Source organism: Erithacus rubecula (assembly GCF_903797595.1).
Source record: "Erithacus rubecula genome assembly, chromosome: 15".
Classification (NCBI taxonomy): Eukaryota; Metazoa; Chordata; class Aves; order Passeriformes; family Muscicapidae; genus Erithacus; species Erithacus rubecula.
This window is the reverse complement of record NC_136667.1, coordinates 14,005,048-14,018,911: the sequence shown is the minus strand read 5'-3', so window position 1 is coordinate 14,018,911 and position 13,864 is coordinate 14,005,048.

Below are 13,864 nucleotides of genomic sequence, written 5' to 3'. Positions count from 1 at the left end.
GGTGACCCAGGTGACCTGCCTGCTTCTGATTATGTCTTTTATGCCAAGCTGGCTGAAGGCACTGAGGAAAAGCTGTTTCAAAGGCCATCACCATTGATTTCTCTCTGCTGCTGAGGTCAATGAGTTAGTGCTATCATGATTCTTACCCATAAATATCGATGTGAAAACTCTCATTGACTCCAGCATAAGTGAGGACAGGGCAGCACTCCTGGAAATCCCATCTGCTGCATTGCAGTTCGCTGCTCCAGACAAAAAGGCAATGACTGTGCATGATGTATTGTGGAGGCTGAAATACTGGTGCTTCAAAGAGTGCTTAATTAGTTCAGATAGGTCAGAGGCCCTCAGAAAGTACCAATTGTTTCTAGGGTTTTATTCCCTACTGATGCCATTCTGTCCCCAACTGACAGATGGAAAATGTGCTTGCAGTGACCTTGTCTGGATATTTTTTTTTAATCATTTGCAGAGAAGTCAGAAACACAAGTAACAAATTCCTTCAGTAATTTGAACAAGGTACACCCTTCAACTAGGCAATCTATGTCATCACCTGATTTTGAAATAAGTTCCTATTAATAAACTATTTCATCTGTAAATAATTGTCATCAGGAAATGAGTTTTGAGATTGCTACAGTGCAAAAGAATAAACATTGTATCACATGGTTTTATTTTTCCTGTGGTTGTAAACTTTTTTCAGTAGTGTCCCGAATTCAGGACACAACTAGGAGGAATCATTATTGTTATTTCTATGTGAAAGGTAAGACTGTTTATTTTTCTGATTTGTTCTCAGTTCAAGGCAATTTTTCTTGACTCTGTTAGTTTTTAACTACCACTGTTTTCTTGTACAGTTGAACAGAACACACCTACCCATACCTGTCAATCCAGCAAAACTGAGAACTTCATTCTTTATTAAAAGATGGCAACAATCAATAACAAATTAAAGAACACAGCTATAAATTATTCATGACAGCAAATCCCAATAAGTGAAGTATGCCACATGATTCAGAACATTAAAAATTTGCATTGCTTGCCATATCCAGATCAATATTAACGAGATTGTTAAATTGAGATCAGGGAAAACAGCAAACATGGAAAAAAAATCAAAAGTGAACCACAACCTAAAATCCATAAATCAGTCGGTTATGAATAATTAAGGTGAAAAACCTTTCCTTTTGTAGAATATACAATACATTTAGAGAGCAGCATTTGTTTAGATAAAATTTCAAAACTTACACTATGCAATTCTCTTGTTTTGAAGTTTTATTAGAGCATTAGTTGTTCAGTACCTTGCAATCAGATGAAAGCTCAGAACCACACTTTTAGCTGATGTCAACATATTTAAAGCTGTTGGTAATGCAGTATGTTAATCTCTAAATTTGGCCAGTACACTTGATCAGAAATGAAACAGTGAGAAAACACTTGAACAACACTTTGGCCTCCCCTGCACTCTGCTGAAGCTGATGGAAATTCCACCTGCTTTGAACCAGGCCTCCTGTTGTGATTTTATTCTCAGATCTAGAAATTTAGAGAACACACCTCTACAACTAAATACAGAAAAAATATCTGACAAGAACTTTCCTCAGCCTACCCTAAAAAACAATAGGCTAGGTAAATGTTGGACTTTTTTCACTAGGTGGGAGTTTATGGGGTTCTACATCACAAAAGAATGACACCCAATTGCTCCTGAATGATGACTTCAAGCATGGATATTCTGAATATATATTGACAGAACGGATTCTGATTCCTTCAGAAAGGCAAGAAGAATGTAATTGTAGTTGTAGCACTGCAGATCTCTCATTTCATAGCCTCTCTTGTGGCATCTGATGAGGTGTTGAGTCCTAGCACAGCACAGGCAGTGGAGCTGAGCTCTGGCTGACAGATGCACCACGTAATTCCAAGGGTCTGCTGCACATCTCTGGGTGATCCCAAGCAGGCAAACAGCCAAGACTCTGCACACTATCTCCCTGGGAGAAATCTGTTGTCTTGTCAGCACAATAAATGTGTCATCATTAGCAAGATTTGTAATTACCTATTTTGAATTAAGTAGTGGCACATGGTATTTACTGCTGCATAAGAAAAAAAGTGATAATTTCTGTGCAAAGAACTGTGCCTATGAAATTCCTCCAGCACTAGAACCAAGGTAAAAGTAGATGTAAATATATTATGAATTTAATTAGAATTCTGCAATTGATAGTATTTTCTAACTTGGTGAATAATGAAAATTCACACTGAATTTTCTGGAATTTGAACTGAAGGAAGGAGACACCCAATTCCTTCTGAAATGAATGGGAATGCTGTTTGCAGTGCCCAGAGGCAGATTTTGAGAACTCTATCCTTGATCTTTTTTGATGCAATGGATTCTGTTCTAATCAAGGGCAATAATGAAAAGCTGTGTTTCCCTTGCTTTCTGACAACAATGCCTAAACTGCTTCTGTCAATGTAGAGTGACCAAACACACGATTTTGTTTTGTTTTTTTTTCCCAGTACATGCAGTTCCCTTTTAACACTTTTGTCCAACCTGGTCTATTTTTCTGCTTAAATACAAAATTCAATAGCAACTTGCATTATATGCAAAAAGCCACTTATGCATGTGGCATACCAGTACTGTTTCTTAGCATGGTGCAGACCTCAGATGTATCATTAACAATCACCTCCATCTTACTGAATATAGAAAACTATTTCTTCAATTCAGCTTCAGCACAGAGAATGTAAATAATTTTCAGTAGTATATTGTAAAGATTCACCAGTTTCTAAAAAAAGCATTTTGCTCTGTTAAAACTACAAATATACTTGATGAATGTGAGTCTATTTGCACTTTTTATGTGTTTTTTTGTTTTTTTTTTTGATTTGGTGTATCTGCTTAGATCCCACCTATAAAGAACTACTGGAGTATTTCAGAGGGAATATGGCCTTTTCCAGAAAATTATGATCTAACAGCAATGTCTCCATTAATTATAAGAAGGAAATCTTTCTTAGATGTTTATGGTTTTTGAAGAAGGCACATTCCAAACTAAAGTCTGATTGTACACCCTTGTATCTATTATGATTATCATCATCATCACCATCATATTCCAGTTATTAAACTGTTCTTATTTCAACCCATGAGTTTTATTTTCTTTTTTAACTGTCCTTCCCATTCAGCCAGGGCAGGGATGGAGGTGGCTGTATGAGAGAGCAGATGTGATTTAGTTGCCTATGGAGGTTAAACCATGACAGACACTACTGAGAAACCTTAGATGCTACTTCTGTTGTATGTGTTTAGTTGAGTGGGGTTTAAGTGCACTCAAGAAGTGCTCAGAACCAGAAAGAGTACATTTTCATCAAGGATCTGCAGAAAACAGACTGCAGGCTAGAGCTGCAAAAACCGTTAAGTTAAAGTCTTCCAAAAATACAGTGTTCAAGGAAGTTTGAAAAATATTAAAGTTTAAGCATTAAATATTAGGTCTGGTTATATTGTGCTGTGCTCAGGAAATTTTCCTCCAGAAATGGGAAAATATTGAACAGGTTGGAGGCGTTTTTATAAGCATCATCATCAAAATCATCACCAGACCTGCAGAGGGTTTTTTGCCAGCAACATCTCTCTCTGTTCTTTCAGCTGGCAGGGCCATAACTTTCAAATTATTGCATAATCTTAAATGGATGACTTAACATAAGGCCTTTCAGACAGTGGTGGTGACACAGAATTCACAATGAGGTTCAGGATTCATCAGGAAATGTAAATACATCTCTTCAAGATGGATGGATAATGGCAAGCAGCAATAACAGGAACACAAAGAAAAGAAAATGTCCCAGATTGCCATATGAACCTGAAAAACATTCCATTTATGAGTAAAATGGGAGGAACTATGTGTTCTCCCAACCAAACAACATGTTTCACCAGGAGGTGCTGGATTGTCAAATCCATGAGCCACTTCAGCTGGCAGAGTACCCTGATGAAATGAATTTATTTACAGTCCTAGATCTCTCATCAACTGTTTTCCCAATTTCATAGCAAGAGTGATCAGTGTGCCATTGGAATTTTGTCAAAGCACACCTAGAGAGTGAGATAGCAGCATTGCTGTGCTGGTATCACTGTCCTCAAGAGTAGGCCCTAAGAAAGATAAATTAGGAAAAGGTGATTAACTAACCCGTCCTTCTGTTGTTTTGGACTCTGTCAGACTTCTCAGCATTCATATTCAGCAATGGGACAGGGATGTTTCAGGTTTTGACCTTAATTTCTTTTCTCCCTCATATATGAAGTGAAATGGTGATTGGTGGTGGGGACTGCACAAGGTTTTACAGCATGGCACGAGGCTTGAGCTAGCCCAGGTGAATCAAAGGCAAGAACAGTTGGGTCTGGTGTTTACAGCTGTAGAAAATGTCAGGTTTGAGCATTTGTAATAACTTATATTGGGGTAGGAGCCACCTGCCAGTGGCAGTTTCTCTCTGCTGTGCTGTGATTTATTGTGACAGAAGCCAGGGTTAGTGTTATCTCACCCTGCTGCTGGGATGATGATTGTGTGCTTTACCCTGACATTGCTTGATGCAGTGCTTGCTCTCCCTCCATGAGGGTCAGTGTTTGCAGGGTTCCTGTGTTTCTGTAGGAGCTCTGCCAGCATCTGGCAGGCAGGCCCTGCAACATGGACCTCAGCATCACAAAGAAAGACAACCAAAAAAACACCACAGCACAACAGAAAGAACAGAGGAACACTGGCCCACCTTTTCCTGGCTCACATATAATGTCTACTCATAGAAACAGTCATGAAATACCCTCCAAAGAAACAGGAAAGAAAACATAACAACAAAAAAACCCCAAACACTGTATTCTTTCAGAATTACCCCAGGGGGAGAAAAAAACAGAATTACCCTTTGCCTTGCTTCTGCTATGCCGCTGCAGGGTATTCTTAAAGTCCTGGCAAATAAAAATTCTGTCCCCTCTTGTCCAGGCAGCAGAAGGCAGTGCCAGCCCTGGGAGAAAGGCACAGACCAAAGGCATGGAGAATGCAAGGGAGCAGCCCCCACTGCTGGACCTCACAGCCCATGGGATGGTGAGGGATAAACCCTTCCCATCTCTGCTCACTCTTGTAGCTTGACAATCACAGCCCCACTACCAGTGATCAACCACATTGTGATAGATAGAGATATAAAACCTGGATGGGAGGGGGATTGGGTTTTCTTTTTTTTTGTTTTTGCTTGTAAATGTAGACATTTATTATCTTATTAAATTTGACCTGACCAGGAAACACATCTTAGTCCTCTCACCCAATTCTCCTTGGGTGCAAAGAGAATTCATTATGCCACTTCTACTATTTCACTGTTTCTGAGGATTTAGTGACAAGTTGAAACACAAAGCAGGAGTGGTCCTAATGTCCTAATGATATGACAGGAACAATAAAAAACTGAGCAAATAAATGTGAAGAATGCCAGGTTTTGGTAAAGTCTAGAGACACAGAGGAGGAAATTTTAACAGCAAATACTTTCTAAGATTGTTTTGTTTCTGTTTTTTAATCACTGTCAGTTAAACCACCTGATAGGATTTACTGAAAAGTCTAATTTAAGATGTTGTTCTGATTTATTTATAAATATGTCATGGCAAAGATTTACAAGTTCATTTTTAAAAATAAATTAGACTCTAAAGGTTATATAACTGAGGGAAGCAATGAATGTCTGTGGCATCATGGTGACACATAAACAATCTTTGGGGGATTTGCTGCTTACAGACACCTGCTCAGCAGTGATGCCAAAGCCCACCTGTTTTCTTAACTTTGACAGATGACCAGAATCACCCAAAAGCCTTGATTCTGAGATATGGCTCATTTATTCAGTCATATACATTCTGTCTAACTAGCTGATAAAAACAGGGGAGGAGGGCAGGAAAAGGAAAAAGAAAAATAAAAGGAGAAGGAGAAGGAGAAGGAGAAGGAGAAGGAGAAGGAGAAGGAGAAGGAGAAGGAGAAGGAGAAGGAGAAGGAGAAGGAGAAGGAGAAGGAGAAGGAGAAGGAGAAGGAGAAGGAGAAGGAGAAGGGAAAGGGAAAGGAAAAGCTGAACCAAAAAATCCCTCTGTTTATTTAAAAGAGCCATGTTATCTCTGCATACCCTGGAGGTGCCTTTGGTCTAATTTAGATAGAAGAGAAAGCAATGAGCACCACAGACACAGTCCTGTCAGGTATTTCAAGTGTGGAACCCTAGTTGCTGATCAAAGAAGGTGCAGCTGGAGGTGACTTCCAATGCTTTAATAGCTACATCCCAAAGAGAATGTCTGGCTTCAATCACATAAATGTGTTATCCAAAAGGATCCAAATATGTTCTTATATTTATGCGTGACCTCTTTGGAACTTCCTGATTTTGTCTGTCAATAGTTTTTTTGTTTCCTTCTTGTAAATATGAAGAACATATATCTAGAAGTAACTATGCTTAATTTTATTTCTCTACACCTAAAGGGTTATACTTAAAATATGTTATTAAAGAACATTTATAAATTTTTCTGCTACCTTTGAATATTATGCAATGCCCCAACAATGTAATGGAACTATACACTACAATTAATTGTGCTTAGAATGTTCTTTTATTTATCACAAATAATTTTAAAAACATTTCTGCTGTAGCCTATACATCTTATGTAGAGTTGTGAATTCTGTTTTGATGATGCATTTTTATTCATGTTTAATGATTGGTGGTTTTTTCACTTTAAGAGTATAACTGAAGCCTGATCAATGTTTTTGGGCTTTTTTGCATTTCACTTCTGTACATCTCTAATTTTAATTTAATTAAATTTAATTTTATTAAATTTAAAGCTGTAATGTTATGATTCTTCACTTTCATGACTATTAATAGAAAATGCATCAGATGATACAAAAAACATTTTGTGGAAAAACCTTTCTTAATGAAGATTAAGCTTGTCTTGGAATGCTTACTTTTGGGAAATAATTGATATTATAAAAACAGACATCAAGTAAGAAAATAAAATTTAAATTACACTCAGTAATTATAGACCACATCAAGTTCCAAGAGCTAATTTCTAATATCACTTTAAACTTCACATTCCATTTGCAATGTCTCTTTCTCCACTGGTGAAGAGTCATGCAGGCTACAACGTGAGCTGGAGTAAATCAGCACAGATGCACTGAAATCTGTAAACACAACACTTTCCACCAGCTAATGAGCAACACCACTTTTGCAGAGAACATTGTGCTGTACCAACATCTATTTTGTCTACACAGCCCTGGGCAATATCTTCTCACAGAAACAGCCAAAACCTTTTATGTAACACTGAACACTTCTCACAATCCTGTTGTAGTTACAAGCACCAAATGTTCCTGCCCAGCTGGTGGACTCCATCAGCAATGCTGAAGAGAAGATTTTCACAATTAGACTTTCTTGCCTCCCAGATTTTATTTTGAAGCTGGCCTAAGCTGGTTTAGAAGATGTGGTCATCCAAAAGCTGTTTCATCTGAAAAGAGGTGCTGGCTGCATAATTGTAACCTCTGACCATCTCCTGAGCATTTTCTGTATTTTCTAAGCACTATCTAATGGACTGGTCTAGAGCACAGGTCTAGAAGTCTTTCCTTCCAAACCAAGGTTTCTGCAAACTGAGGGTATAGCAAACCTCATTAGACACCTGTTAAATGAAGAACCAGCCCATGGGCTCCAGGGATCTCCCCTCACCTGTCAGGGCAGGCAGACACTCCAGGTTTAGCCACAGTAGGGACCCAGCTGGGACAGAGAGCTCCTGACACAGCAGCACCAATGCTGCTGCTAATGAAGCATTTCTCCCATGTAGGAACTGAAGATTCTCCTCTTCAGGAAGGTTAATCTAGCACCTTTCACAAGCACAGTACTCATTAATATGTAGCTTGCATTTCTAAAACCTTGTCTCCAGATAAAAAACCTCGCTCTTACACATAGTGATTATATCTATAGCTATTCATATTTCCTTTTCATCTTCCCCACTTCCTGAGGTCTTAAACATGCAGAAAATTACTTCATTGCATTTGTACATCCATAAGTGGCAATAAACCTTTTAAAATATAAACACCACAGTGGATTTGCATGTCTTTTGAGAGAAAATATGAGGAGGACTTTGGAACCCAGAAAATTTTTCACTAGTTTGTTTAGACATATAATTTAGTTTTTATTCTCTTTTTTTGTCATAATTTTTGTCAGTCCAACAAGGCTCTGCAGCTCAGGCCCAACTTTGAATTTGTGCTTATTCTTGTTGCCTTCACTGAGACTTAGCAAGAATCCAGGCAGAGAACAGAATGGGGCTCTATGGGATGTAGGAGGTTTAGGAACCACATAAAAAGAGCTTGTGGTGGCACCAGTCCTCAATACCCTACCAGAAGGTCACCATAAATCAACTTACTACAGAAACTGATTTTAGACAGAAAGGAAATGAAATTGCACTGAGTACAGTGGGTATTTTAAGATAGTCTCTTAGGATGGAAGTTTGCCTGTTGTCAATGCTGTAGTTGTGGATATTACAAATGAAATATTCTGAATGTGAATGCTTTGGCATTAGTATGAATATCCTTGACACCAAATAGAGGAGCAAGAAAGGGAGGGAACCATCCCACTATCATCTTGTTAACATTCCTGACAAGTGCACTAAGGACACTGGAAAAGCACCATACTGCTAATGCTGCCATGTGAGCAATAAGACTTGCCAAATTCTGAAAAACACCTCCCTCAGGGGAGCAACTGAAAGCTGTTTACAATAGATCAGGAACTCCTGTCTGAGATTTATCAGCGACTGTCACAGGTGAGAAGTGTTTACTAACAAAGCCAGAACAAGTGACAGGGAAGGTGATGATTCCTTCAGGATACTCAGCCTTTGGAATAATTCATCTTTTAGCAGCAGCCATGGCAAGTCCCAAACTGGAGCTTTCAGCAGGCAGCTGGGACACAGCAAAAGCATTCCCTTCCCTGGGCAGATCTAATCTAGCCCAACTGTACTGCAGCTGCCCTGAGGCAGGGAGGGAAATGGAAAATGAATCAAAGTGGATCTGATTCTGACTTCCATGAGAGGCTGCAGAGATTCATTTCCCTGGATTTGATTTGACTCGATTAGATCAGAAGTTCTTCACTGTGAGGATGGTGAGGCCTTGGCACAGCTTGCCCAGAGAAGCTGTGGATACCCTTGGAAGTGTCCAAAGCCAAGCTGGATGGGGCTTGGAGCATCCTGGTCCAGTGCAAGTGTCCCTGCCCTTGGCAGAGGGGGTGGAACAAGGTCATCCTTAAGGTCTCTTCCAAGCCAATCCATTTTGGAATGAAACTCTAGGAAACAACCTTCCTTAGCTGCATAGGAAACCAGAAACTTTTCCTACCTAAGGCTCTGTATCAGCTGTGCCATACAACTAACAGAAATATCATTTTTCTCTTCTGCTCTCGCTGTTCATAATTTTACTCGAAAAATTGAATGAAAATTGTAGTTGGTAACTAATGAAGAAGAACTGAGAAATCCTTTAAAGAAACTGGAAAATTTTTGATAGATATCTCATTATGTTCTATTTTGACTGCTCAACAAGTTGTTCTTTTTTTAAATAAACTCTTCATTCCAGGTTTGCTACAGTTCATCACAATTTTTTTGAGATTCCAGAGGATATTTCCTTCTACTTTTGGGAGCATCTTTCAGGCCCTGACAAGTATTTTCCAGGAAAGCTGACTGCAAGTGCACTTGTCTTCTTAAATTAAACACCCACTGCAATTTGCAAGCAGATTTTTTTAGAGACAATCAAAAGCATGCAGACCTCAGCCCCTCCTTTCTTTAGGCCTCTAGCAGCCAGAAACAAGTCACATTTTTATAGCTCTATCAAATATTTGCATCAATCTCAATACAATAAAATTTGTCTCCTCACCACATGAACCTATACTGCTCATTACAAAAATTAACAGGTCAATGAGCAGGAGGGGGGATCATTATCAGCTCTGATGGATGGGGAGCAGTTCTTCTCTGCTGATACCCTGTGCCAGGAACATCATAAAGATTCACCTAGTTTCTTTCTTGTGGCCACATATTAAGCTTAAAGTCTGTTATAACATAAATATTCATCAAAAGCAGGCTAAAGGAAGACAGGATAAGAATAGTATGTGACTACATCAAAAGGTATTTCCAAAGAAACTGTCATTTTCATATATATTTTTCAGTTATTAAGATCAATATGGGTCTTTTCTTGTGGCCCAGATCACAGGCCCTTAGCAAATGGAGATAACCCTCCCTTTCCTCACTCACTGTTCTGATTGCAAGCTCTTTGGGAAATAGATGACCTTTACTGAATAGCTTTAGAAAGAACCAAAGCTGCTTTTTAATCTGTTGCTGTTTATGTGCTCTGGTCTAAGTAGTGCTAGATAAAAACTATCTGTGTATTCACACCTGTATTATTACAGTAGAGTCATTAAGAAGTTTCTCACCAACACCTACATTTAAAGGCTCAAAACACAATTCCATTGAAACTCCTCTAGGTATCTTGAGGTTACAATAGACTGTGATAACCAGCAAGTTTGCAAATGGTAGCCTGCAGCCATAACAAAAGGCTTGCTTGATTTCTCTGTTCCAGAGGTGGGAGAGTAAAGCAATAAATATGCAATGTGCTTTCCTCTGTGGGAAAGAAAGCACAAACCCACAACAAACAGGAACAGACAACAGCAGTTGGAGACAATGCTACTAAAACGGAGACAAGTTGCAGCCTGAGGGTGTTAACCTGCCTTCCCTTCAACTTCTGTGTACAGTCTTTGCCTACAGGACCCCTGGTTTGCTGAACTTTTTAGCATCCAATGATCATTAGATGGACCACATGATGACCAAATGAACTTTTATCCTTTCTTCCACCTTGTCATTCCCTGCACCATAAATGAAACCAACTTCTATCATCCATCCTTTATAAACTTATGGCTTTCCCCTCCATCTAATTTTTCCTTTGTAAGTTTTGAAGAGCTTTACAAAAGGAAGAGGCAAAGGAATAAAAACAGTCATCTGAGAAAGCAATAATAAAGCTGGGTGGCATCTGAGAAAGGAAAAGTAATAACACAAATTAGGCAAGATTTACAGCCACTGAAAGAGAACGTGACTCCACTGACACCAACAATCTAAGAAATGTGTGCAGATATGCATTTTTCTCTTATATTGTCATTCACAGCAGCAGCACTGCTAAAGGAATCCCCTGACTTTCCACTAACACAGTGCAATGCTGTTTCTCTCACACTACCAAATACATTTATACCTAAATCATAGAATTCATTGCTTTATATTTCACTTTCTGACACATAGTCATGGCTGATTCCCAGAGTTACCTCTTCCCTCAGCAAAAACCATATTAATATCCCTGCAAGTGAATATCTAGTGAATTTATTATAAGAGGAAATGGTTAGACACATACAAACCTCAGAGCAATTTAATCCATGCATCAAAATACTTACAGTGCTGAATAAATTGAAAATGGAACATGCGATACAGATCTTTGTTTGGAGTAGAAGCAAAGAAAGTCACTCAAGTAGTTTTGCTATCACAAATTAAAGTACTTAAGATTTCTTAATTCAAAGCTATAAAATTTCCTTCCTGTAGGCACTGCAGAGCAATACATTTTTTATAATTATAATAAGCAGCTTGAAGTTCTATCAAATCAGATTTGATTTGGGGTTCTTTTGCCATTTAGGTTTTGTTTTGTTTTGTTTTTTGCCAATCAAATTAGAAATGCAATGCATTGGAGGGAAGATAGTATGTTCAGGCTTCAGTGAAGCAGCAAAGAGATGCAAAAATCTTAGTTCAGAAGTAGGATGGTTTATTGATATCAGCCATCCTGAAACAATATATCATTTTATTTCATAATATCATTTTGTCCTTTTGGAGATGCTTAGACCTACCAGTTTATCACAGAGTCCAAACTGTGATCTGCTAGGATTGAGTTTAACACATAAATGAGGAAAAATGCATTACAAGGTTTAAAATCTTAAACTTTCATGCTTGAAACAGTTTTACCTTTATGAAAAAGCCCCAAGCAGAATACAGCTGAATGACTACTCACTGTGACTTTCTGAGGACTTCCTCTGCTCCACTAAGAGCAGCTTAAATGTGCTTTTTTAGTTTTTCCTTTCAGTGAGTCAAAAATTGTCCTTTCTATAACCTGAGGCAACATTTAGTGTTCTTCTAGGTGGTGCAGCATTGTTATCAGTCTAGATATTATGGTGCCCAAATGCCATGTCATCTAGCAGGGGAACTGTCAGCACTGTGAAGTTTGGGTTTATTTTTACTGCAGTAAATTAGTGTTTCACATACAGGCAAATCCCAAAGCAGGGGGTCTGGCAGCACACAGGTAATTCACTCTCAGAAATCCCAGGTCAGCACAGGAGTCTGGTATCAGCAAAGCCAGTCCCACCTCATGCCTGTAATTTAATCAGGGACTGAGAGAGAGGAGACTTGCCCTGCTGTTTGCTCAGCTCCCACCCACTGCTGTGCCAGAGCCCAAACCATTGCAGCAGCTCAGAGGTGTCACCTGGCTCCCAAAAATGGAGTGCTGTGCTGGGCTGCACAGTGACAGTGCAGGTGACATCACAGGTGACATTACAGGGGCATTGCACATCATGTGCAGACCCACCCATTTAAGAGAAAACTGATATCCATGTGTCCTCAGGCTGATATAACAGCAGATTAATAACAGCTACAATAATTAGATAACACACCCCTGTTTTCAAAGGTGTGCTGCCACTATCTTTAAAGATAGCTGCTTGATATCTGCAAGTACTTAAAGCTCTTTGAGGATTGGATTCTCAGTGCAGATCCACACAGCTCTTTGAAAAGTGGACAAACTGATGCTGAGCTCTCTGGATCCCTGGTGAGACACAAGTTCTTTTAAAAATTTGATGCCAGATGAAAAACTGGTTTTGCCTGAAAGAAAGCTCTACTGGCAAACAAACAGGGGGGAAAAAAAGTACACAGTACATGCATAGTACAAGTATATCCTCCTGCCTGTCTTCCCAGTTCCTTTCAGAAAGCCTGAGCAATTTCTCTGTGCTCTGAGGTAACACAGCCTCATCTTACTGCAGGAATGTGAATACAACAGTGGGAATAATGGGGGTACATCCAGATAAACATTCTGGATCTGTATCAATTCTTTGTGCTTATTTTTAGCTAGTGAAAAACTATTCACCCATGTTCCAAGCAACAGTTAATTTTGTGTTTTCTAGTTTGTTTGGCTGGGTTTTTTTCAGAACGTAACATATTTGCATAGTATCTTGAATTCTTCTGGGGCTTGGTATAGAATTTTCTCCCTTTTCTGCAATCAGTATTCTGTTACCCTTATATTGATTGTTTAGCTTTTACCTTCTTACAGAGCTGTTATACCATATGAGCAAAAGTAGATTTATTGGTGACAGCAGTAAACTGTGTTCAAGTTATAGAGCAGCATTTTTTTCTGGTGAAGAGTTCCCCATTCAAGCAACACCAGAGATTTCACAGAGCTGCTGAACCTGTGCAGTTGCCAGACTGCAGTTGTGGCATTGCCTCTGCTCAGGACACTAGAGTGAGCTGGAGAGAGCTGAGAGTTTATGCTGAGGGCTAAATGCTGGATAATTTCTGTGACTACTTAAATGCAAGATGTTAGTGAGCTCTCATTCCCATGAAATCATAACACAGCCTCAGCACCTGAACCAGTCCAGGCACAGCTTCCAGACTCCAGCTATTTTATTCTCTAGTACTTTTAGTATTTCCACATCTGCATATGATTTTGTGTCAAGCAATAATTAAAATTATTCCTATGTAAAAGGTGCCATATAAACCAGTTCCACTATTACTGCTGTTAAAAAGTATGAGTTCTGAGAAGAATTTAATGCACAAGAAAAATACAACTTCCCTGAATGTGGCTTTAAAATTTATAAGAACTGGAAAGCTATTGTCCAAGTA